At 37.0% G+C, this 27,001-nt stretch overlaps 1 pseudogene; it reads left to right on the top strand.

The window, feature by feature from the left end:
• The first annotated feature begins 10,505 nt into the window (after window positions 1-10,505).
• Window positions 10,506-23,760, top strand: LOC129505509 (serine/threonine-protein phosphatase 4 catalytic subunit-like; annotated as a pseudogene).
• Window positions 23,761-27,001: the final 3,241 nt, after the last annotated feature.

Here is a 27,001-nt window from a genome sequence, read left to right as displayed (position 1 = left end):
TCTGTTGGCCCAACTACATGCAGGATGGTTCCCAGTATGGGTCCAGGCACTGCTAAGTCCAAAGCTTTGTTTCCAGAATGCTTTGCTCTAGAAGATCAGTATATCCAGAAGTTTTAGAGCCTTATCTCTTGGCAGTTTTGTTCTTGTTTTGATCCTGGCACTGGCACATTTTATTATTATCTCACAGGGTTTTTTATTCACTTGAAAGTCAAATCTTATCAAACGCTTTTATATGTTTACAGCAGGAGGCTTTCAGTGTCTCTGGTTTGCCATGTTGCCAGTAATAGAAGTCTAAACTGAAGAATATTTTCCGTATTTCAGATATCATATACTGGTCAGTTTAAGTATTTTGTTTAACTCTGCTGAAAGATTACCATTTTGCTTAATTTATAATCATTTTAATGTATTTAAAGTTTTATTAATTACTCAAGCTTTTGGATCATGATTAAAACAATTTCCTATGACACGTTTATAAAGAAATTTTTATATGTATTGTCCTTAAAATGTTTAAAGTTTTCTTCATTTCAATCTTCATTCCAATTGAAACTGACTTCTGTGTATGAAATGAAGTAAGGATATTATCTTTCCATATAAATAACCAATTACCAAGCACCTGTCATTGAATAGTTCGTCATTTGGCCATATAAGTTTTCATACGTATGTAAATTTTTATTAGAGACAGGCTTTCAATTAATGACTAAATGTATTTTAATGGTTATCTTTCCAGGTTCTTTCTTTCTTCTCACATTAATTTTGTGCTTTTTAATTTTATTGGAAAATTGACTCTCTCTTTGAAGAATATGTTCACATAAAGTTTATAGCAGTTTCTTATGAGTTTCTAAAATTTTTGCATTGTTTTCAGAATTACAAGGGTTTATCTTCTTTCTGAATTCTGATATGTCTTTTTTTAGATTTAGTCTAACACTGCTCTGGGTTTGGGCAGTACCTTCAAGTTTAAACTGAGTGGGCCATTTTGACCTGAACTTCTTACTTTTTAAAACAATTATACACCTTTATTGTTGCTAGGGAAATGTTTTCTTGATCCCATATTTTAATTTCTTTGGTTATTACCGAAGATGACTATTTTTTCATTTATGTACACTTCCTTGAACCATCTGCTCATGTTCTTTATCCCCTCTCCTCACTATATATTTTTTTTCCTCACTATATTTTTTATTAGCGTCTTGGTATTTTTCTCATGAATGAATACATACTGTTTACATATTAAATATATTAACCCTTTATTGGTCATAGTGATTATTTTCCCCAGATATTTGCTTAATTATGTCTTTAATTGTACTTCTAATCTGTATTTTATTCTTTGTTTGCATTACATTACCCATATCCACATATATGTGTAGTGTATATATATGTGTGTGTATACTCTGCTACTGACTGAAAAATGTCTGGAAATGGATGAACTCCTTCAGGTAATAGACTGTTTTGAAAGGATTTTAGAATTCTTTAAATTGAACCAGATGAGATTTTCATTTAAAATTTCTCTGAGAACTTATTAAGATGCTATTATAACATTAAGGGTTTATTTTTTTTTTAAATATTTTATTTATTTGTTCATGAGAGAGATAGAGGAGGGCAGAGAGAGAAGCAGGCTCCATGCAGGGAGCCTGATGCAGGACCCGATCCCGGGCCTCCAGGATCACACCCTGGGCTGAAGGCAGTGCTAAGCTGAGCCACCCGGGCTACGCACATTAAGGGTTTATGTTACTATCTTACATGATAGGCGCGCACACACACACATACACACACACATTCATTTGATATACCAGTTGATTTTGCTGAAGTTGCTATACAATAATGAGTGACAAAAGTGCTTACTTCCTAATTATTTTCTTTTGAAAAAAATTACAAATGTACAATAAGCTGACTTTGCAAAGAAAAATGTCAGAAGTGACATTTCCACATTTCAGTATACTAATGATCTTGGCCAAAAGAAATGTAAAATCAGCCAAGGCTACTGTCATTTTCAGGGGTTCACAATTGGAGGAATAAACAATATGTTGATTATTATATCAGCCTAACCATGTTGATTGAATCCGGATAGAACGGGCAAAAGTGTCATTTAGTTAGCCATACAAAATTATCAACAAGCTAATAAAAATGGCATTCTAGAATGTCAGAATAGGAGAGTGGAAGGGGATGGGAAAGGTCTGTATATAAAGCTAAAGTGGGTTTGGTATGCAAACTGTAGCACTGACCCAGTCAAGGGATCAGTTTAAGTAAAATTAGTCATTGTACAGTACAGAGTAATCAACGTATTTCATGTTTTCACTTCCATCTCATCATGAACCATTTACCTTGACCCCTAAAAGCATTCTCTCAGCAAGGCTGCCTCATAGAAGAAGCTGTTTAGGGTAGATGACACTTGATACTTCAGAGAATTCAAGGAAGATGTTTTGTTCTTTTGATCTGCAATTTAATTGAAACACAGTAGTACTTAACCTTGAAATACTATGCCTTGCATTTGTCCATGTCACCATCTGTAACCAATCATATCAATGTAGTTAATTCAGCAGTTCCCAAAATATTTTTGCTGAGTTAAAACCCTCTGATTTTTCCATATGAAAGTTTGAAATTATATATTATGTATATACATACATATGTGTGTGTATATATATAATTTATATCTCAATTTATCTGTAACAGTTCTTAACTTATTATTGGTTTGCACTTTTCCACCCTGAAGTATCAGATTGGAAAGTTGACATAGAAGTAAAAATTATAGATAGCAATTGAAAGAAAATTGCAAGTGCTTTATCTTAGAATGCCACCCAGCATCGGCAGTGATAATTCAAACAAGACTCCCCTCCTTTTTTTTTTTAAAGATTATCGGGCAGCCCGGGTGGTTCAGTGCCCACATTTGGCCCAGGGTGTCATCCTGGAGACCCGGGATCGAGTCCCACGTCGGGCTCCCTGCATGGAGCCTGCTTCTCCCTCTGCCTGTGTCTCTCATGAGTGAATAAATAAAATCTTAAAAAAAAAAATCAACTGCTTGTCTCCAGTGAAAACTGCCCTCCACATCATCTGTACTACTTTGGAGTAATTTATTCATTCATTCATCTACTGTGTTACTGGCACTACACAGAATGCTAGAGATAATATGATAAATTTAAAGAGACACTGTTTCCGCTCTCATGAAGTTTACAGGCTTGTGGGAACACAGTCATAAATCAAATAATCAGGGTAATGAGTATGTAATTACAAACTGAGAAAAATGCTCTGAAGGAAAAGAACAAGATTCTAGAACATAAAAGAAGGACATTTAGACTGGTGAGGAAAGGTGGATTTCTCTGGTAAAGCAAACCTTGAGGTAGAGTTAACTGGGAAAAGGAAAGGGGAGCATTCCAGATAGAGGAAACAGCCAGTGTATAAGGGCCATGTAACCAGAGGAAGCCCAAAGCCATTCCTCTACTTTCTCCCCTCCAAATCCCCAGGGCTGGTGGATTACAGCCAAAGAAGAGTGCCTTGCCAGTGCTGTTGCTGCTGCTATTTAGGGTTTAAGGCTGAATCCATGACAAGGAGATTTCTGGTTGGGCTGAGACAAGTTGAATTGCCCTATGCCTGGGACTCACCACCTGAGCTCTTCTCCCAAAACGTACCAGGAGACACATGAGCTTTGGCTCTTGTCTAATAAGAATAACTCTTACATAAACAATAATTGAACATTAGGTGATGCCTGAAACAAAATTATTGAAACCAACAGAACAAAATTTTAAATATAATAAATATGTACAAAAAGGACATTAGAAATCTAAAAGAGCTCTTGCATACCATATGTTCTTTATAGACTTCTCCACCTTTATAAGGCTACCTTCCTATTTCTAAGCCTTCCCCCACTATTTGTATCAACCCTGTATACCTTAAGAACTTAGACACTGATCTCCTTATGTCTTCTATCTTGTTTATATTAATCACTATAAGAATCCTAGAACTCCCAGTTTATTCCACATTTCCCATAGCTTATATGTCACTTCTCTGACCCATCTCCCACCCTTTCCTAAAGTCTTGAAACCCTTCCATTGGGCCCTGCAGATATCACAATCAGTCGTCAGCAAATCACTCCTATCCTTGACCTATAATTCCCTCCTAAGTGTATTGGATTCAAATTAAAATGGTCTACATTTAAATACACTATTTCATTTAAATATATCAGGAAATTAAAAAGAGGCAGTATAAACATAGAGATGATAATATAAACAAATGCTGGCTCACTGAAAAGTTTAAGATCGACCTTTGGTAAAACTGATAAGGAAAATAATAAAACAAGGAATGAAAAGGCAGAAACAACCATAGACATAATACAAATAAAAAATGGTGAGAGTATTATGAATAACTAGCTGCTACTACGGATAAATTTCAAAGCTTAAATGGGTCAACTTGTAGAAAACAGTCAAAATGTGAAAAGTGTCATAAGAGGTTCTCCAGTAGCTAATTAACACTAACAAGGGTGTGTGTGGAGCATATTTCTCTAGAAAGTTTATTTGCTGGTCAGAAGAATTAGCAGAAGTTGGGGCACCTGGGTGGCTCAGTTGGTTGTGTCCAACTTTTGATTTCAGTTCAGGTCATGATCTCAAGCCCTACACTGGTAGAGCCTGCTTAATATTCTCTCCCTCTCCCTCTACTCTCCCCTCCTCCTTCTCTTAAAAAAATTAGTAAACATTGCTGTAAACAAGAATTGGTCTTTATAATTTAAGTAAAGCTGATGTGAGCTTATAGCAAGAGTAGGAGAAAGAAAAAGAGGAAAGAGCAAAGTCCAAAGACACTGAAATAGCAACCAAAAATCTCTACTTCCAAAAAGCTTCAGTTCCAGATAGTTTTGTAGGTACGTTCTACCAAACTTGTAAGGAAGATTTAGTTCTATTTTGTGAGAAGTTATTTCAGAAAAAAGTAAGAGTGAAAGCCTATCTAGCTCATTTTATCAGACTAGCATAACTTATACAATGGGATAAAAACAATAAAAGTAACAGAAGATAAAGGTTAATTTCACTTATGAACATAGATGACCTAGGAATAAACTTAACCAAAGAGGTGAAAGACCTGTACTTTGTCTATAAAATGCTGACAGGAAAAACTGAAGACAACACCAACAAATGGCAAGATATTCCATGCTTATGGATTAGAAGAATTGATATTATCAGAATGTCTATATTACTCAAAGCAATATACAGATTCAATACAATCCCTATCAAAATACCAGTAGCATTTTTCACAGAACTAGAACAAATTATGCTAAAATTTATATGGAACCAGAGAAGATCTCCAAATAGCCAAAGCAGTCCTGAGAATGAAAAACAAAGCTGGAGGTATCACAGTTCCAGATTTCAAGATATATTACAAAACTGTAGTAATCAAAAACTGTAGTATCAAAATACTGGCACAAAAATAGACACATAGATCAAGAGAATGGGATAGAGACCCCAGAAATAAGCTCACATTTATATGGTTATTTAATCTATGACAAAGGAGGCAAGGCTATATAATGGGAAAAGACAGACTTCAACAAATGGTCCTGGGAAAACTGGGCAGCTACACGTAGAAGAATGAAACTGGACTATTTCCTAACACAATACACAAAAATAAACTCAAATGGATTAAAGACCTAAACATGAGACCTGAAACCACAAAAATCCTAGAAGAGAACATAGGCAGTAATTTCTCTGACATTAGACATAGCAACATTTTTCTAAATATGCCTCTTAAGGCAAAGGAAACAAAAGCAAAATCAAGCTGGTGGAGTTTACATCAAAATAAAAATACAACCTTCTGAATGGAAGAAGATATTTGCAAATGATATATCTGATAATGGATTAATATCCAAAGTATAGAAAGAACTTCTATAACTCAACACCAAAGAAATCATTTTAAAAAAATGGGCAAAGGACCTAAATTAGATACTTTCCCAAAGAGGACATACAGTTGGCCAACAGACACTTGAAAATATTCTCATCAGTCATACCCGGGAAATGCAAATTGAAACCACAATGGGATATCACCTCACACCTGTCAGAATGGCTAGAATAAAAAACACAAGAAACCAGAAGTGCTAGTGAAGATGTGGAGAAAAAGGAACCTCCCTTGCACTGTTGGTGTGAAGGTAAATGGGTGCAGCCACTGTGGAAAATAGTACGGTGGTTCCTCAAAAACTTAAAAATAGAAATACTTATGATCCAATGACTCTACCATTGGGTATTTCCCCAGGGAAAAGGAAAACATTAATTCAAAAAAATATATGCACCCCCATGTTTATTGCAGTATTATTTCATGTTTATTGCAGTATTATTTTATGCAGAAGCAACCTAAGTGTCCATCGATAGACAAATGGATAAAGAAAATGTGGCATAGACACAGAACCCCCCCACACACAGAGTAGAATATTACACAGCCATAAAAATGTAAACCATGCCATTTGAGACAACACGGATGGACCTATAGAGTATTACGCTAAGTGAAATAAAGGAAATGAAAAAAAAAAAAAAACAGAACCGGAGAACCGATCATTACCAGAGAGGAGGGGCTTGGGGATCTGGGAAAAATGGGAGATGGGGAGAGGGAGATACAGGCTTCTAGTTATGGAATAAGTCATGGGAATAGAAAGAGCATAAGGAATACAGTCAATGATATTCTACCTGCAATGTAATGAGACAGATGGCATCTATGTAGTGAATATAGCATAACATATCAACTTGTCAAATCATTAAGTTGTACACCTGAAGCTGATGTAATATTGTGTATAAATTATACTTAATTTAAAAATACATGAAACAATCCTTAAAATGTTAACTGGATCTTTCAGGGTATTTAAAAATTAATACATTTCAAAAAGGAATTGAAGATCATCAGAACTACTACCAATGTAATTCACTATATTAACAACCATGTAAGAAAAATCATGTCAATGGATAGAAAATATTTCTAAAATTCAAGAACTATGATTAAAACCCAGAAAACTAAGAATGGAGGGCTTCTTTAGTTAAGAGCTTAGTTAAGGACTTCCTTAACTTGATAAGATTACATAAAAAAAACCTACAGTAAATGTTATATTTAATAGGAAAACATCTCTTCCATCTAAGATGTGGAATGACAGGGTTGCCTACTATCACTGCTGTTGTTCAACAGAGTAGATCCTGGATAACAGGATAGGAAAAGAGAGAAAGAATAGGTAAAAGCAGGACAGGGAGGATGTTAAACTTTAATTACATACAAACTATAAAATTACCTGCCTTTGGAAACCTACAAGTTTCAACAACTAACAGTGGTAAGAGAATTCAAGGGTATAAAAAAAGAACTCACAAAAAATCAGGAGAATTTATCTAACTCAGTAGGGATTATATATCAGAATTATATATCCATACCCTCTATTGTATAACTAGGCACTGTGATCCTCCAGTCCCATTATGGCAGAGGATACTTCATTCCAAAATGATGTTGGCATTGGCTATGGGACTTGTTTTGGTCAATGGTCTGTTAGTGGACTGAATGAGAACAAAAGCTTTCCACCTACTTGAATGGTTCAGTTTGGTTCCCTTGCACTCCTGCCAGTCACCAAGAGAAGAATATTCCTTAGGTATCTCCCGTTTCAAGGAGAATGGACAGCCATATAGAGTGGACCTGCAGTCAGCCTGTAGCCCAGAGCCAAGATCAGCTGTTCTTCGTCCAGTCCCGAGAGCCCTAGTCAACCTAAGGACACCTGAGAGAGAAATAGACATATTTAGTTTTGTAAACCATGGAGTTCTGGATTGGCTTATTATACCACATTGCTGGAGTTACAGCTAGTAAAACCAGCAATAAGTAATGTGAACTATAATCAAGAATAAAACTAAGTCTCTATTATAGTCACTGAGCTTGTTGTTATTTAGGTTCTTATTAGCATTATTGTGGCAGTAGCTAAAAAAGCCCAGCCAGCGACAAATGGAAAATATAATAAAAATGAGATTCCAAATTTCCTAACAACCAAAAACTATATTCCTACATAAAAACATAGAAAAATAAAAAATATCTAGGCATTAACCTAATGAAGAACACTGAAACTTCCATCATGTAATTTCTGTCGTGTAACATTAATTCTATCATGTAGTATAAAAGATAATGAGCAGAGGAATGTTCATTAATTTAAATGAATAATGCGGGCCCACGTTTTATAAGAACACATCCAACTAAAATGATTTATATGAACGGTATTAGAATGGTAGCATGTGAGTGGAGGGAAGCAAATGGATGTGGGAAAGGCAGACAGAAGGCAATCAGTCCATTGAATCAGAGCCTTTTGTTGTCAATTGATGGTGAAAGTCATAAACCAAGAAGTGTGTCACCTCAAGCCTCCATACCCAAAACAAAACAAAAAACAAAGGGAAAATTAAAGCATCTCTTCTAGAGAATACTGAATACTAAGAAGAAACTATCATGCGTAATGTACGTATACAGAATACCATTTATAAAGTGAGAGAGAAAGTAAGCTTACTTTTTGATCAGTTAAATGTCTTCCAAAGCAGAGAGCAATAAGAAAGGGAGGGAAAAGGGCAGTATCTCATTTCTGTTTTTTTTTTCTTAAAACTTCTCATTCTATATTTGTACATATGACTATCTGTGTCTGGCTTTCCAGACACCTGGCTCTCTTCAACTAAGCACCAATAATTTCTACATCTGTACAAGTTGATGATAATCCTCATAATCAGCCAAATCCCTGTGAATGATCTTTGAGGATTGCAAGGGCCTACTTTACATCTGAGTTGGATTGCACAATCCATAATGGCCCATACAGCTGCTTAGGAGGAAGAAATATGTGCTATTTTGAAGGTGAAAAGGGATGAGAAGATAGGCCAGTCAGGAGGAGCACTGGGCAAGTTCCTTTGCATTCATGCTTTCCCCAGTGCTTGCTCACTCCTGGCTCTGGACCTTTAAGATAAAGAGGCTTCCTGGAACAGAACTACATGGTGGGCAGTGGGCAGTGTGGATCCTGGAATCCTGATCACATCACTCCTGCCTTTCCTTGGGAACCAATTTCCATCTACCTTGACACAACAAATACTTTCTCCCTGAAAAGTTATATATTAATAATAGTGCAATGTAATGTGTACATTCTGTGCTCGGCCCAAGGCCAAGTACTCAGCTTATTCTCCTGTGGGTTTTTTACAGATAAAGAAACTGAGCTCAGAGAAGTTAATTTATCCAAGGCCCTGCAGTTAATTTTAAGAACTGGGGTATGTCTGATTTCAAGGACCCCGTGGGCTAGAGGATCCTGCCTGAGATCATTTACCATAACTGGTAAATGGCAGAAACCAGATTTAAACTGAGGTCTTGACTCCCACATTTTGGTTTTCACCACTCACTGAATAGTTGAGTTTATGAACAATGAGCGAAGCGATCAATCAGTGCTGTTTAAAGAGAAACATACTTGATTAATTTTGCCAGTGAATATTAAGAAATATGCTAATATCATGCTTTTTATTAGATTTGAGTTATAAATGTTACTAAGCCGGAGGTTAAAGGCAGCATCAAGTCTTAAAACAACTGATTCAGAATAGGTTTTGGGTAGGGTACGACCCAGGGCAGGGACTGAAAGTAGGATGCCAAAGGGAGATTATAGCATAATCCTCCCACATAAAATATATATTTTAAAAGATTTTATTTCTTTATTCATGAGAGACACAGAAAGAGAGGCAGAGACACAGGCAGAGGGAGAAACAGGCTCCTCCCCGTGGGGAGCCTGATGTGGGACTTTATCCCAGGACCCCGGGATCATGACCTGAGCAAGAGGCAGACACTCAACCACTGAGCCATCCGGGCGTCCCCCACATTACCACTGTACATTAAGAAATATATTAGCTGGAATTAGAAACATGAATAGGAGTACTCTAAGATTAAATATGTTTCTGTGCCTCAGCTTATCCATATAATGAAAACAGTACTAGTACCTATCTCAGTGTTTAGAGGAAGGATTAAATGAGTTAACACAGGCAAAGTGCCTAGAACAGTGTCTGGCATATAGTGAGCACTTAATAATAGCTGTAAGTATTAATAATGTTGTTTCAGTCCCTGCTTTAAAGGAACCAAACAGTAGGAGTCAGGGGGCGTAACAGTGAATAGTGCTTCCTGAAATGGCAATGGGTACATCACATCAAATTAAGAAAGGAAAAAAGCAAAATTATATCCCCTCTTCAAAAATGTTTATTTTTCTAACATATGGATACCAAAGCTTTGAGAAACTAGTTTTTAAAAATCCAGCAAAAATCTAAAGTGTGTCTCTACTCTTAAAATTCACAACCACGTCTCAGGCAGAGAGAGGAGTGGCTATATCCAGTCCTTGTGGGAAAAGCAGGCCTGAATGAGTGTCCTTTCTAAGGTTCTGTTCTACATGACCTTCTTGCGACCTGAGAATGTCACTTGATGCCATGTTTCTCATTCAAATCCACTGCGAATCTGGATAAAACCAGTTCCTTACAGAAATCCAGATGCTGCCTCTAACCCAAACTGCGCCCCATGAGTACATCATGGCCTCCTGCTCCCGCTCTGTAGTCAAGGCAATAGCAGTTGATATCTTAATTGCTGCTATCTGGCAGAGAAAGCATACACCTGTTGACGGACTGGCTCAAAACAATTTTCAAGAGGAACTTCAAATGTAAGACAAGATTCTTCCAGGCCAGCACCACCTCAGCTAGGCTACTGAAAGGAAGACCCAGTGCCCCAGGTTGATAGGATGCTTTTTCCAATGAGCACAGGTGCAAGTCACCCTTTCTCCGGACTGATGTGTGGTCAGCACGTCCTCAGACAATATTAGAATAGGAAATCCCACAGAGACCTGCTAGAAATCCTCTCACCAGGACAATAGTTCCAGTCTGTGAATAATGCCTGGATAATATATTTATAAAAGATGTTGGAGATTTTCGACCTTGGCAAATGATATATGTTTAGAAATCCATCCTTAAGTGAACACATATTGTAAACAGGCAGGTCAGCTTAACAGGGATATCCTGTAAAATGTCCTTAATAAATATACAATTAAGGAATAGGGCTTGATGGCTTTTCTAGATGGAATTTTGTTATAGCTACCTTCAAATCCGATAGCTCAGGTTTGTTTGTTGAAGCTTCTTCTGACCTCAGGAGAATTAGTTTTTTTCCCAACTGCTACCACAAGCATTTATCTCATTCGTTTTTTTTTCTTGGTTTTCCAAAGTCTAATTGGGCCAGCTCTACCTACATGTGTTCAGCTTTCTAGTGATTTATTTCATATGTTCCTTCTGCTTATTTCAATTTGGCATTTGTTCCTATCATTCCCATATGTCAACAGGTTACTTTAAATTCAGCTATCTTATAGAGGCCCTGAAGATAACCATGATTTTCATACCAGTGAAAATAGTTATAGAAAAATAACTTCGGTATTTGGATGAGCTAATTAATTGCAAAGTGTTCATTTCCCACAGATCCTTGATTCCTGCACAAATGAAACTTGAGAAAACTTTCTCCCCATACAGGCCCTAATAGTATCAACTCCTTCTGTTTCTCAGACAGATCTTCTGTTTTCTTTTCTGTTCAACCCCAACTCTTTTTGGAAGAGTGATGATGCTGAGTGCTTCATAAACACCAGCAGCCAAAAGTGGAAGCATATGCTACTCAGAAGCCTTTATCGCCAAATTATATAGATCAGCTTCTTGACACTATTGTCTCACACGTATGGATCCCAGGACCAGCTGCACTCATTCATCTCCTTATTAAGGACTACCGTTCCACTGTTTGAACAAATGAAATGCTTTGAAATGCCCCTTTCTTTAAGAAAATGATATACTATTATTTTATTTTTAAAAAAGACATAGCATCATTTAAATATGAAAATGTATTAATTTACCAGTGAAATGATGACTAAATCTTCAAAAGACTTAGTTCCCATAAAAGATATAACACCAGCACTCTTGGTGGTGCTCAATTAATGAAGCACTTGATGGATACGGGGTACCAAGGCTACGTCAGCACAGAATAAGAACATCTGGGTACAAAGTGAAAAAGCCAAATATCATGATGCTTCAGTAGTTGACACCGAGTAGTCACATTTCGGATAGAAATATTTCTCTTTTAACAAATCATTTCGTTATCTTAGCATCTATATTAATAAGCTTATACAGCATTTGGTCTAAAGCACTTTCTAAACCCTTGGGTTCCCCTAACAGCTCTCCTGTCAAACTGACATAATACATTTGACAGATGCAACTGATGCCTATAGAGCCAGCTGGGTTTGACTGCCTCGTATCCCAGACCAGTGAGCGGGATGGCTTTGGCTTGATTTGTCACTGGAGCATCTCAGCTTACTGCAGTATTACTAACAACGGGTATTGTACAACGTTGTTCTGGTGTCCTCTTTTAAGCGGGGGATTTGGCAGTACACTTCAGAGCAAAGTAGTCATTTCTTTTCTGTGGCTAGGGAAGCTTTGCAACCATTTTGATTGCATCATGTTACCTTGTTAGTTCTTTGACAATAGCAGACAAATATTGCATTTGGGCTTTCCGTGTTGCTTGTGAGTAGTTACTGAATCTGACCTGCTTTTTAATGCAAACATTATGCAGACTGCAACCAGACAATGGAAAGTCTGTTTGCAACCTGAGCAGGGCTGGATGCAATCTTTCCCAGTGGGTATCTATCATTTCAGGTGCTGCTGAAGAATTCATTGTAGAATTTTCATTTTTCAACTGTTTGTTAGAATCACATACCAAGTCAAATTTAATTAGTTATATTCATCCGGCAGATGGTACAATATTCTATAATAAAGCCTAAATTCCTTTACTTAATTGAGTAATGCATTTCATATGATCTCTTTCACAAATTTCAAAACTGATTCTCCTTAAGCAGGCCTGCACACTATTTGGATGCAGGCCCAAACAGGTTAAAATTGATTTAATACTTTCCCCCCAAAGAACATTATGTAAATGAAAGGAAGTCTGCCCTGAGTGACTTATTTTAATGTCTGCTTCTACATAAACTACATCTGCAACTGGGACAAAGAAGTAGGAGTAAAATTATGTGGGAACAAATTTCTGAAATTTTGAATGCAACATGTTACAGAGATGGTCACATTTAAATGAATACAATTTGTTTCACACTGGAATAACTTAATGTCCATTATCAGTTTGTTGAAACCGTCTTTGATAATATTAAACACATTCGTTATAGCAATACCGATTTTGCTTCCAGGACAGCCAATTAATCTGAACATTAGAACTAGAGTGGAGGGTCTATCTCTATATATTATACATTATTATAGGCATCTGTAGCGCCCAAACCATTTTTGGACAACATGGATCAATGGAATATTACATTCTTGGTAGATCTTGAATTGCTGCTTTACCATCCAACAGTCAAAAGGGATTTCATTCTCCCCTAAATATTGTTACCATTACATCAGGCATCTGCCCACTTTTCCCTCAAGTGGGATTTGAAACATGCTAAATTTTCCCAGCCTATTTCAACAACCCATAAAAAGGTATGAGCTGATTCATCAAATGCCGGAAGTGGAAGAAATTTTATGCGTCTCTTATTCCAGAGACAGTAAATATTCTGCACATATGCTGGAATTGCTTTGCTCTAGCACCTACTGTAGACATTAGTAATGATGGTACATGTGGCTTCTCAGTCCTCTCTGCCGAAGCCCTCCAGTCACGAAGTGAATCCTATTTGCCATACTTTTCTCTTTTATTATGCTCATAAGGAAATTAAGGCACAAAGACTTGCAGTAAACCCTTTAACTTAGTGACAGAGGTAACCAAGTCCAGGAAAAGACTAATAAATATCTCAACTCCTAGCTAGATATCTTCCCCACTGCATTATGTTACCTCCTGAATGAAAAAAGTCTAGGGTCCAGATTGATGGGGAGGAAACATACCTTTCCTCTATGCTTTTATCTTGAGTAGCTGGGGCCTACAAATTAAACTGACACAAAACAGATTAACGGGGGAAAAGGTTGCAGGTTTTATTTTTATTCATTTATTTGACACAGAGAAAGAGAGTGCACAAGCAAGGGGAGTTGACAGAGAGAAAGGGAGAAGCAGACCTCCCACTGAGCAGGGAGACCAATGTGGGCTCTATCCCAGGACCCTGGGATCATGACTTGAGCTGAAGGCAGACGCTTCACTGACTGAGCTACACAGGCACCCTGGATGCAGGTTTTATTGTTGTGAATATTTTTTTAGGTGCATAGCAGAAGTAGCAGAAAGGAAGTGAAAACTCGAAGAACTGATTAGTCTAGGAAATTATATACCATTTTAACAAAGGGCAATAAATTGTGGAGAAGTGGCTAGAAAGTGGCAAGGGGACTCCGGATTCTAATGGTGATAAATTGTGAAAGAGTGAGTAGGAAATACACAGGAAATAAGTATCATGGAAGATAAGGTTTGTTTATACAGATTCATCTTAGTATGACTCCCTGTCTCTGATTATAAGAGCTGGGCTCCTCTTCCTGGGTACCTTCCTCAGAGCAGAATTTCTGCCCCAATTTTAGACATATAAGGGGGGGGGCAGGAACTCTTCTTGCACATCTTTTAATTCTCAGTTGCCTTCAGCTTAAAATAATTATTATGCCAAAATGACATATTTGGGGATAGCATAGTCTGATCCCCTTTAAACTCTAGACAGTGAGGGTATATAACCATTATGGTTTCAAGTTTCTTAGCTAACTTAGTGAACAAAGTAAGCAATCCTTCCAGGCACAACCACCAGCCATCACACCACCACTCTATGCCACCCCCAGCCACTTAATCTCCGGGTTGTCTTTCTGGGTCTTGCCACTTAAAGTTTCTATGTTACAGCTTTACTTGTCATCTTTAAATTATCTATTACTTTTAATTCTTTTAGTTTCTAGATGGAAAAGATTCTACTTATCTGAGCCTTTTGTATGTCTCTTATGGACCTATTGCTTCAAGTTCTTCATCAAGCAGTCCCCTGACTCCAGGTTTACTGTATTAGAGCGTACTACACAGGCTGATCTCTGAGAAACCCAAGTGAAGTGCAAAAATCATGTCTTTAAGGAGATACCTTTGAATCCATTCCTTGTTCTGATAAATACTGGCAGCAATACTTTAAACAGAACAATTATGGACACTAAATTTCCATGCATGGATGTCACCTAGGCCAGAGTTGAGGCTCAGTTAATGGTGCAAATTTGATGATTTTGTTGATGATGATGATATTGACTAGTGGCAATATACTACTCTGTTTTATATAGTTTTCTCTGAAAGAACCTAGTTAATTATCTATATTTCTTCCTTTCTCCTACTCCTTCCCCCATGTTTCCCCCTTATAAACACATCAGACACAACCATACTTAAATACTTACAATATTCACTTATTTAGGAAAGGCAACTCTGTCTAGGCCCAGAGAGATTTCACTGACTTTATTACATGCTAAGATGTAACATTTAAATATCTTACCCAAAAGTCAACTTAGATATCTCTTCCTCTAGGTATCAGTCCCTAACAAGGTAGAAGACCAGCACCTGGTGTCCAAAGACTGTACTGATCTCTGTTGCCTCTTTAGTCATATTTCTTCCCTCTAAATTCTAATCTCCTTTGGAAAAGAGTTTGTGTTTAGTGCAGTGTGTCTTGCATCATAGTAGGCAATTATTTCTTAAAGAATAAGTGAATTAATGTTATCTGAGATGGAAGGTAGGGAAAAATAAGGAGGCCAATTCCCCAGCCACTATGATTTGGGGATAATGAATATTTGGAAATTACTTGGACAAAAAATGAAAATTATTTAATTTATAGTGATTAAATTGAAGCTATTTAATTGACCCTTTTCACTTTGAAAAACAAATAGCTGATATAACAAGTTCCCATTTAGATGCATTTAAGCAGAAAGATGTGTTTTCTTTTCTTTCTTTCTTTTTTTTTTTAATGAAAAGCCAAAGCACTGGATGATTCATATTTCTAGGAAAATATTCCTATAGGCATTTTCATCTCTGAATAAACATTCATCTTCAAAAGTATGTTTTTAATAAAATGGAAGACCAGTGCATTTATTTTATGATGTTTCTTGATGAACAGGTTCCAGAGATTTTTTTAAAAAAGGTCTGTAGGGCTCACTCTAGGCAAACATGTGTCATAGGGAAAGCTTGTCTTTACTTTCGATACACATAACCTGAACCAATCAATCCTAGCAGCATTAGAGAAGATGGTATAATAGTGCTATGACTTAGAGAGATACCAGGAAGGGCTCCAGTGAACTTCTTGGCATAATGAACTGGTAATAAAAATCCTACCATTAGACTTGCATCCTTTTGACAACCCATTCTATCTGTTACAATGAAGATAACTCTGTTCTAGGAGGGAAATATTTATTATGTTCTTTCTCAGGAAACATTTTGATTGAGGGCAAGTTCAAAAGCATGCCACAGACTGGGAAAGGGTATTTCCTATATGCATTCAATAAATAGTTCATAGATACAATGAATATACTAAAAATATTTAAGGAAACGTAGATAACCCAACAGACAAAAAGGGCAAATGGCTTGAACAGACATTTACAATACAGGCTATTCTGGCCATGCCTATCCTAGCTTAATAGGAAACCTTCCAAAAGATCAAATTTGTCTCCAAGTCAATCACTGCATCCTGGAACAAACCTTCAAAGTAATTATAGAAATACAAAAATATCCAGCACTTGAAAAGCTAAAATTTATACTATCTAGCATTCAATCAAAAATTACCAAGTGTGCAAAGAAGCAGAAAAATATCCCTAATGCAGAGAAAATGCAACCAATACAAACAGACCCAGAAATTAAATTGCTCAAGTGATAGTATAAAATAATATTGAAATAGCTTCTTTTTTTAAAAGAGAGAGTAGGGAGGGGCAGAGGAAGAGAATCTTGAGCAGACTACCCAGTGAGTACAGAACCCAGCTTGGGGCTTGATCTCACCACCCTGAGATCATGATCCAAAGTGAAACCAAGAGTCAGATACTTAATGGACTAAGCCACTCAAAAGCCCCAGAAAGAGCTTTTAAAACTGTATTCCATATGTCTAAGAAGGAAAAAAAAACATAGTATGTTAATGTGAGACTGGAAGATAAAATAAAAATGAGCAAAATGAGAATTCTAAAATTCTAGAGAGAAAAAAAAATTGGGGGAAAGAAAAATAAACCAAATGGGATTAATAGGATGTTAGAGGTTGCAGAAGAAAAAAAACACAGTCGACTTGAAGGCCTAACAAAAAAACTTTGCAATAATATTCAACACAGAAAAAATATGGTCAAAACAAAAGTAATCTGTGGTACAACTTCAGCCACCACAAGAAATATGAAAAAATTGACACCAAGACATGTTACAGTCAAATGACTTAAAATGAAAAAAAAAATTAAAGCAGTTAGAAGAAAAAATACAAACATTATGTACATAGGAACAGAGATATCAGTGATTGCGCTGGTGGAGGGGAGGAAAGGAGGCACAAGATGGAATAATTACAAAAGGACATAAGGAAAGTTTTAGCAATGATAAATACATTCATTGTCTTGATTGTGATGATGGTTTCATGGGTGTATACATGTCAAAACTTATCAAATTGTACATTTTAAATATGTGCAGCTTATATATCAATTATATCTCAATAAGGCTATTAATAACTTCATAATGAGAAATTATTACACAGCTACTAAAGTAGATAAAAGTAAAAAACAGTACCAAGTATTAGCAAAAGTGAAATTCTCACAGTTATGAGAGCATAATAAATAAACTACTTTGGGGGTGACTGGGTGGCTCAGTTGGTCAAGCATCTGACTTGATTTTGGCTCAGGTCATGATCTCAAGGAGACTGAGCCCCTCAGCGGGCTCTGCACACTGAGTATGGAGCCGCTAAAGATTCTCTCTCTTCCTCTCCTGCTGTTCTCTTTCTCTAAAAAATAAATAAAATAAAACCACTTTGGAATATTCTTTGACTTTGTATCCTAAAGCTGAACTTGTAGCATATGATATCCGCCAATTATACTACTAAGGATATAGCCAGGAGAAATAAATGTATATGTCTACCAAATTACGTGTGCATGAGTAGGACTACTCATAATAGTTCCCCCCTCGAAAAATCTCAAAGTCCAACAAAAATAGAGAGGGTAAAGTATGGCATATTCATAATATATAAAAAAAACGTATGGAAAGTGAAGGCAAGACTGCTAAACATAACTATCTGGATGACTCTCAGAGACATACTGTTTAGCAGTAATGAAAGAGTATATATCATATGATCCCAACTATATAAAGTTCAAAATAGGCACAACTTATTTAGGTGATAGAAATCATAATGATGGTTCCCTTTATGGGAGGAAGTAACTGGGAGGGAGAATTGGGGCACTTGGGGCGATTATGTTATATTTCTTGATCTGGGTACTGGTAATGCATATGTGTTTAATTAAAATTTAAAAGTAAAATACATTTTATAAGAGATCCACAAAACAAAAGAACATATAGTAGACATTTAAAATTTTTTGTCTATGGTGGGGAGGGGAAAGAGAGAGATGGAAATTTTAAAAAAAGTGGAAGGAAGGGATTTAACTGTGGTTTGTCTCCTTATGAAGAAGAATAATTCATATTTATAAAATGTACTGTTAGGTATGAAGTAGTATGTGCCAGGCATTCTTAGTTTTTCAGGCCCAAATCTATCGTTACCTAAATGTCTATGCTTGCTACATGCCTCCCATCCAATCTTTTTACCACCATATTCCCCATTAACAATGACAAGAAAAAAAAAAGGTCACGTTAATTATCTGGCGGTAAAACTAGATAATAGGTATAGTTTCAAACACATTTTATTATTTTTTTAAAAGATTTTATTTATTTATTCATGAGAGACACACAGAGAGAGGCAGAGACATAGGCAAAGGGAGAACCAGGCTCCAATGCAGGGAGCCTGATGTGGGACTCGTTCCCAGGACTCCAGGATCACGCCCTGAGCTGAAGGCAGGCGCTTTAGCCACCAAGCCACCCAGGGATCCCTCAAACACATTTTAAAGAAATCCTGAAATCCTTCAACCAATTTGGCAATATCCCTAGAATTCTCATGTATTTAATTATATAATTTGTCCTCAAAATCCATACTCCATACTTTCATACACCTTTTTTTATAAAATTCTGAAGCTACTACATGTCTCAATAATAGGCAGCACACTAATTAGGAATTCCTAAAGAAAATTTCAGATTCCTGAAGAAAGTTTAACTGTGAGCCCCCTTAAAATCTATAAAGTACACAATGACGAGTGCCTGACTGGCTCAGTTGGGAGAGCATGTGACTCTTGATTTCGGGGTTGTGAGTTCAAGCCCCACGTTGGGTGTAGATATTAGTTAAAAATTAAAAAAAAAAGGATGCCTGGGTGGTTCAGTGGTTGAGCATCTGCCTTCAGCTCTGGGCATGATCCTGGGATCCCAGGATGGAGTCCCACATTGGGCTCCCTGTGGGGAGCCGTCTTTCTCTGCCTGTGTCTCTGCCTCTCTCTCTGTGTCTGTCATGAATAAATACAATCTTTAAAAAAATACACAATGAGAAACAGAACTTATAAATCCTAAATCTAAATGAAGATTTCCTATTGAGAATGGAAATATTTATAACTCCTTAAATTTCTAGTGTACTTTTAAATGTTCAGACATGGAGGGCCTGGTCATACTTTTGACTCCATTCTCACCCTTCTCCACCATTCACCTTCAACAGATGGATAAGGATGTGTGTTATATACGAGTGTATTATTTAATGGAATATTATTCAGCCCATGAGAAAGATTGGGTATGACAACATGGATGGACCTTTAGGGCATTATGCTAAATGTGGTAAGTCCGAGAAAGACAAATACTGTATGGTATCACTTACATGTAGAATCTATAAAGGCAAACTCCTAGAATCACAAAGTAGAAAGGTGATTATGACAGGATGGGGGGAATGGGGAAATGTTGGTCACAGGGTACAAACCTGTGACTATAAGATGAATAAGCCCCGAGGATCTAATGTACAGCATGGGAATTATAATTCACGATACTGTATTATGTACTGAAGAGAGTACATCTTAAATGTTTCACCATCAAAAAGAAATGATAATTATGAGACGTGATGGAGTTGTTAGCCAACACTGTGGTGGTAATCACTCACTTTACAAGATATAAATGTATCAAATCAACATGCTGTATGCCTTAAATTTATACAATGCTACATGCCAGTTATATCTTAGTAAAGCTGGGAAACAATAGGAAAGCCTAAATACAGATAAATGATAGGAGATATATTCATGTGCTGATGGATCATACAGCCATTAAAAAAAGAAAAAAAACTGTAAAAAATTTAGAATTTTATGGATTATCAGTCGGAATACCAAACAGAAATCTAGAGTCAAATAATAGTGGAATTTTTTCCTATACAAATTCAGCTGTGAACTTATTATGAGCATCAAATTACAGAAAAAAATACTTAAACTATTATATCAAAGTTTGAAACAAGAGAGAGTAGGCTCCTATTCTGACGGGATCAGATTACATATTACAGTATCTTTAATCCTCTAAGGCAAGGCAAGAAGTAACATTAAAGAAAGGTGTTTGTACAGAATTCCATGGGAAATTTAACTCCAGTAATAGATTTCTATAATAAAATGACACTTTATTAAATTACTGCAGTGTTCACTGCCAGGCATGAAATACATATTCAATATTATAAAAATCAGCTTAAATTTGGGTGCTATAACATTCCAGCACTGAAAATATAGTCGTGTCTGCCTTTGAATCTAATCCCCCTATATAGATGTCTGCCATCTAGTCTGGCTTTAGATGTCAAATGCAAATATTTCAAATTTGTTAAAATGAAGGTTTCCCTAATGGTGAATGAGGTAATTTTGTCCTTATACTTCCTTGTCACTGATAATTAAACTTAGCTTCTTGCAAGACGATACTTTTAAAATGACTTCCTTATACCCACACAAAACACTTATTAATTCAGCTCAGAACATTTTATGACTTTATGTGAGCTCTAAATCCTAGCAGTTAGAGATACATAAACAGCACAAAAATCCATGTCTTATGCAGTGTTTAGCAAACCATAATTGTTCTCTCTTTGGCATTTGCTTCCTATCTTATATATCTCCTAATCCTTGATGTGCACATTGAAAATGTCACCAAGTCCTCTGAAATTAATCACATCTCCGCATTTGAACCAGACAAACTTTATTTGCCGGAGTCACACATATTCAGAGACTTCCAAACTCCAGAAAGTTCCTTAAATTTGTATTAAGTGACTAAAAAAATAAGACAAAAAGACATACACTTGCCCTGGTAGAAACAACATTGTCTTTCGTGAGAAATGTTTTCTGGAAGATTAGGAAGAAACCTTTAAAACAAACATAGTTTCCAACATATTGCAGAATTATTAGACTTTGGTTAGATTATTCTTTTGTTGGGGTGGGATAATGTATTAGAGAAAGTAGGCCTCTCAAGGCAGAGCAGTAAGAAGAAAGATCAATACATATTGACACTCTTCTGTGAAGATGGTATATAAAAAGAAGATGGGAAAACAAACTGCGGACCTAGACACCATCAATCTTTTTCATCATTGTGCAGTCAGATCTGGCCAAGACAGCAAAGCAAAGAGATGAGTTCCTCTTCTCTTACTTCTGATGTTATGAAGGTAGTTTGCTTTTAAGCTATTTTGTTGAGTGCTAATTTATTCCCTATGTGAAGAACCTAATTTACATCATGATTAATTGTTATGCTCTAAAGATAGATAATTGTTCTCACCTTTTCTCTCCCTTAACACAGCTTTTTAGTACCTTTTCTGGAGTCTCAAAGATGATGTTGTCGTTTTAAAAATACTTTCAGGAAGCTATCTATCCATTTTGTGAGTCAAAGTCCATGAAATGTGTTACTATCAGAATTTATACAATTGTTTTGTCTGTATTTGGCTACCATAAATTTTGTCAACAGTCACTGATACTGAATGTGGACCATCCTAGACAAATGGTAGTTGCCAACTTCTAGTCCGAACGGTAGACACGCATACACGCACACATAGACCCTACTGAAAACATTTATCATAACAGTACAAAATTACTTGGCAGAATTAATTTCAATTCTCTGAAATTTTGAATTACCTATTAAACCCTCTTCCTCTGCAAATTAGCAATTAAGGAAAAGAAGAATGTATATGCAATGCATCATAATTCTATTTTTAACCTTCATTGAAAAATATGGCCAAACCCATTAATTCAAACGAGAGGAAAATTGTTCCATGCCATTATTTTCAGAAGAACTTAATATCTTCATTTAAATTCAAAACACGATAATGTAAGACAAAGTCTCATCCCTTATATTCGTATATGTTAATATAAGTTATTGCCTAATCACCTACTTAGCATTATCTATACATTTTTTTTGTTTTCTTTTTTCTTACAGGAAGCCATTTTTCAAGGAATACAACTCTCCATAGTATTGGCTTTGACAAAATGCATAACATGTGTTCCTATCACTTATTATTAAATTACCATATTATATTTACTTATAATATTTTCATAAAATATAATATTTCCTTGTAGGCGGGCATCTGTAAATGGTTTTTAAAGAGTTATCTGGTTTTTGAGGGGAGATAACTTGATGAACAAGAGATAGAATATAGGACATTGAATATGGACTAATAACAGAACCCACCCAAAAGAAGAAGAAATGGTTAAACAAAGCTGAAGAAGAAATGAATGGAAATCAAGAGAAGCAGGGTGAGGAAGACTAGAGCTAAGAAGGAAGAAAAACTACAAAAAGATACGAGATGGAAGGTTAAGCAACATGGCAAGGGGTCAAAGTGTAAGGAAGCAGAAGTCAGGGAGCCTGAGAGCCAGAGTCAGAATCACACACCATGGTGTGTGACAGCTCTGACCTGTGCAGAGGTGGGGGTTCCATTTGTGGGGCCAGGGTGAAGATCAGCGACCTTTATGGGCAGTCAGATGCCCTAAGATTATCTAAGAGAGTGAAGTCAAGAATCTGTGCACTAAGACAGGATCTTGGTAGAAGAGAGCAATGGGCAGAGGGCAGAGTCACCAGGCACGGTCTGTGGTGACATCCTTGGACAATTCTGTGATTTTAAGTAGCTGTTTGGTGTGCATGGTGAGTGCCTGAGAGCAATGACCTTTCCTTAGGAGACAATGGATCATAGATTCTGGGCATTGAAGCATTCCTCCTGCTGCTGGTACTCAATGTTCAATATGCTGACTACATCACCAAGATCCTGGGGAACCACAAGAGTCACCAGATCCCCTGGTCATATGGCTTCTATGATGAGTGCCTGCACAAATATGGGTTGGTCACCATGTGGTGCTACTGACCTGAGATCTTTGACTATCTTAGCCTCTCAGTCTTTGCATGCATGGGTGCTCTCTCCCTCCATCTAGACTCTAGACCATATTCAGATGACTGATTGAAAACAAGGGGTGCCTCAGCATAGGGCCATGCTTTTGTCTGTATGTGACCTGTTCTTGTCTGACTCTGAAGACAGCCCATGGGACTGGCAACCAATTTGGTAGTAACATGCAGCCAACAACATTGGCGTGATCTATTATGCCCACCAACTGGTGAGGGAAGGTTACAGGCAACACTTTAACGAAACTGTGCTCACTAAGCTGTTTCTATCATTGTGGGACTGCAGCAGCTATCTGGGAGCCAGATAAGCATCTCTAGAAAGATTTCATTATCTTTCAGGCTGCCTCACAAGAAACATGGGGCATCCCCTCTGAGAAGCTTGTAGCCAACTATTGCAATTGACCCTTTGGCCACTCCAGCAGGCCTTCAGACCACTGTGACTTTGCCTTTTTCTCCAGACAGAGGCTGGGCATTGGGACTGAGGGATTGTCCCTGTCTCTACCCTCCTGCTCAAAGAGGACACTTCAAGAACAAGGACTTTCTCTGGAGAGGCTTAGAGCCTCAAGTCCATTCTCCTCCCCCTTCTCCTTACTTGAACCATTAAGTTTCCAGTATTTTTTCTTTTTTTTTCTTTTTCTGTTTTTAGATTAAAGTTTTGAGGAGAAAAAGTCATTGATTAAATTTTTAAATGAGTAGATTTAAAGGCAAATGCTAAATAAAAATATTTCAGGAGTCATTTAAATATGGATAATAATGAAAATGTGACTCTAATGACTATAATTCAGAATACCCCATTCTGTTCCATACTTCTTTCTAATCAGGATCCCCGCTTTGAGATTCCCTGGCTTGGAAATTACTCTAGAATTATTTCCCATAAACTGTTAAATCTCAGTCTATCAGATAAATTTATTTAATATTTCTATTGCACTTGGGAATACATATTTCAATCATCAACTTCATGATAAGCCCTGGTGGGAAGTGGTATTGGTTACTAGAGATGACATAAAAGGATGTCTATAATGCTTACATCTACTTACAGATTCTAGCCTAGAGTCAGTTCCAGTGCCCACCTCCAATTAACTTTTACCTCTTCAACCACAAATTTGATGGCTGTATTATGACATTCATCACATTCTCACTGTTGTAGTTCATGGAAATGTGTGCACAATAGAAGAATGAATAATCTTGTTACTTTTTAAAAAAATATTTATTTATTTGAGAGAGAGAGAGACCAGCACTGGGCAAGGGGGGGGGGGGCAGAGGCAGAAGCAGAGGAAGAGAACCAGGCTCCCTGCTGAGCAAGGAGCCCAATAAGGGGCTCAATCCCAGAACCCTGAAACCATGACCTGAGCCGAAGATAGATGTTTAACCTACTGAGCCACCCAGCTGCCCCAATCTTGTTACTTTTAATACATGTTTGAATGTATAGTTTTACAGGACTCTGCATATGTGGTATACTATTGGTCAATCAAGAAGTATTTCGGAGTTCGGGGATCCCTGGGTGGCTCAGTGGTTTAGCGCCTGCCTTTGGCCCAGGGCGTGATCCTGGAGTCCCGGGATCGAGTCCCGCGTCGGGCTCCTGGCATGGAGCCTGCTTCTCCCTCCTCCTGTGTCTCTGCCTCTCTCTCTCCCTCTTTCATAAATAAATAAATCTTAAAAAAAAAAAAAAAGAAAAGAAGTATTTCGGAGTTCTATGGGCAACAAGTTGGTCACCGAAATTCCCATTTTTAATAACACAAGCATAACGTCTAGATTGTTCTTAAGGTGACTTCATTACCAAAATCCAATATTCATATCTGCCTGCATCCTTTCTCAGATTGTAGCTTTCTCCAGGATAGGAGATTTTGTGATTGCAATGATGCCTTTTAGCTCAAGTGTAATTTTAGAGAGAATAAAAGAAATTCTGCTCTGGAACATACATTGTGACATAATGAGATTCAGTCTCTGGATTAATTTAGCTTTTAGGTGGGGGGCTGAAGTTTTCATGGCTTTAGTATGATGTACAATAGTTTACAGAACTTTGAGATCTATGCTAGAAAATAATTGTGGGAAAAGTAGGAGATATATCACATCTTTACCTCCCCCCCCCCCAAAAAAAAGAGTTTAACAAGGCTAGGAGAGTGATATGCACAAATGTAAGAAGAGTTTGTATGTAAAGAGTTATAAGTTTGGTTCTGAATTCAAGAGAAAACCTCTAGTCTACATAAATATCAAGACAATTGAGAGAAAGGAAAGTCAGCAACCAAAGCAGAGAACAAGAGCTTTGGAATAAGACAACCCCAGGCTCACATCATAACTGGAATTTTCATTTCTCCTCGAAGCCTTCTTGCCTTTGTTTTTTTCCTCTTCCTCTTCCTCCTCTTCCTTCTCCCTCCTTTTTTTTTTTTTTTTTTTTTTTACAAAATCTTTTGACAAAGATGAACTGTATTTCTTCTTATCCATACTGGTGTGTGGCATTTTCCTACTCTCCTAATAGGGCCAGGACAGTACTTGTAAGCTCGAGGTTTTCAGTAGGGGACTCAATTCCAGCTTTTGCCTCCATATGCTATAAGAGTCATTTTCTATGTCCTTTTCAATATTAAAACTCCAGTAACTAAGATCTAGAGTAAGTCCTGGAAGCAGCTAAAATATAAATGTACTTATCTTTTTGGCTTAGATTTTTTAAATTTGGTTTCTTTCTTTTGAGTTAACCTATATAATTAATTTTTTTTAAATTGAAGTTCGACTTGCCAACATATTGTAAAACACCCAGTGCTCATCCCATCAAGTGCCCTCCTCAGTGCCCATCACACAGTAACCCAACCCTCCGCCCACCTCCCCTTCCACAACCCTTTGTCATTTCCCAGAGTTAGGAGTCTCTCATGTTTTGTCACCCTCTCTAATTTTTCCCCACTCAGTTCCCCTCTTTTCCCTTATAATCACTTTCACTATTTCTTATATTCTCCGTATGAGTAAAGCCATATGATGATTGCCCTTCTCTGACTGACTTACTTCACTCAGCATAATACCCTCCAGTTCTATCCACGTTGAAGCAAATGGTGGGTATTCATCCTTTCTGATGGCTGAGGGATATTCCACTTGTGTGTGTATATATATATATATATGCCACATCTTTATCCATTCATCTGTCAAAGAACATCATGGTTCCTTCCACAGTTTGGCTATTGTGCACATTGCTGCTATGAACATTGGGGTGCAGGTGTCACAGTGTTTCACTGTAGCTGCATATTTGGGATAAATCCCCAGCAGTGCAATTGCTGGATGGTAGGGTAGCTCTATTTTTAACTTTTAGAGGAACCTCCACACAGTTTTCCAGAGTGGCTGCACCAGTTCATATTCCCACCAACAGTGCAAGAGGGCTCCCCTTTCTCCACATCCTTTCCAACATTTGTTGTTTCCTGTCTTAATTTTCTTCATTCTCACTGGTGTGAGGTGGTATCTCATTGTGGTTTTGATTTGTATTTCCCTGATAGCCAGTGATGCGGAGCATTTTCTCATGTGCTTGTTGGCCATGTGTAGGTCTTATTTGGTAAAATTTCTGTTCATGTCCTTTGCCCATTTCATGATTGAATTTTTTGTTTCTTGGGTGTTGAGTTTAATAAGTTCTTTATACATCTTGGATATTAGCCCTTTATCTGATATG

This window comes from Nyctereutes procyonoides, unplaced genomic scaffold (assembly GCF_905146905.1).
Source record: "Nyctereutes procyonoides isolate TBG_1078 unplaced genomic scaffold, NYPRO_anot_genome, whole genome shotgun sequence".
NCBI lineage: Eukaryota > Metazoa > Chordata > Mammalia > Carnivora > Canidae > Nyctereutes > Nyctereutes procyonoides.
Note: the sequence above shows the minus strand (reverse complement) of the source record. Positions and strands in the feature narration are given on the sequence as shown.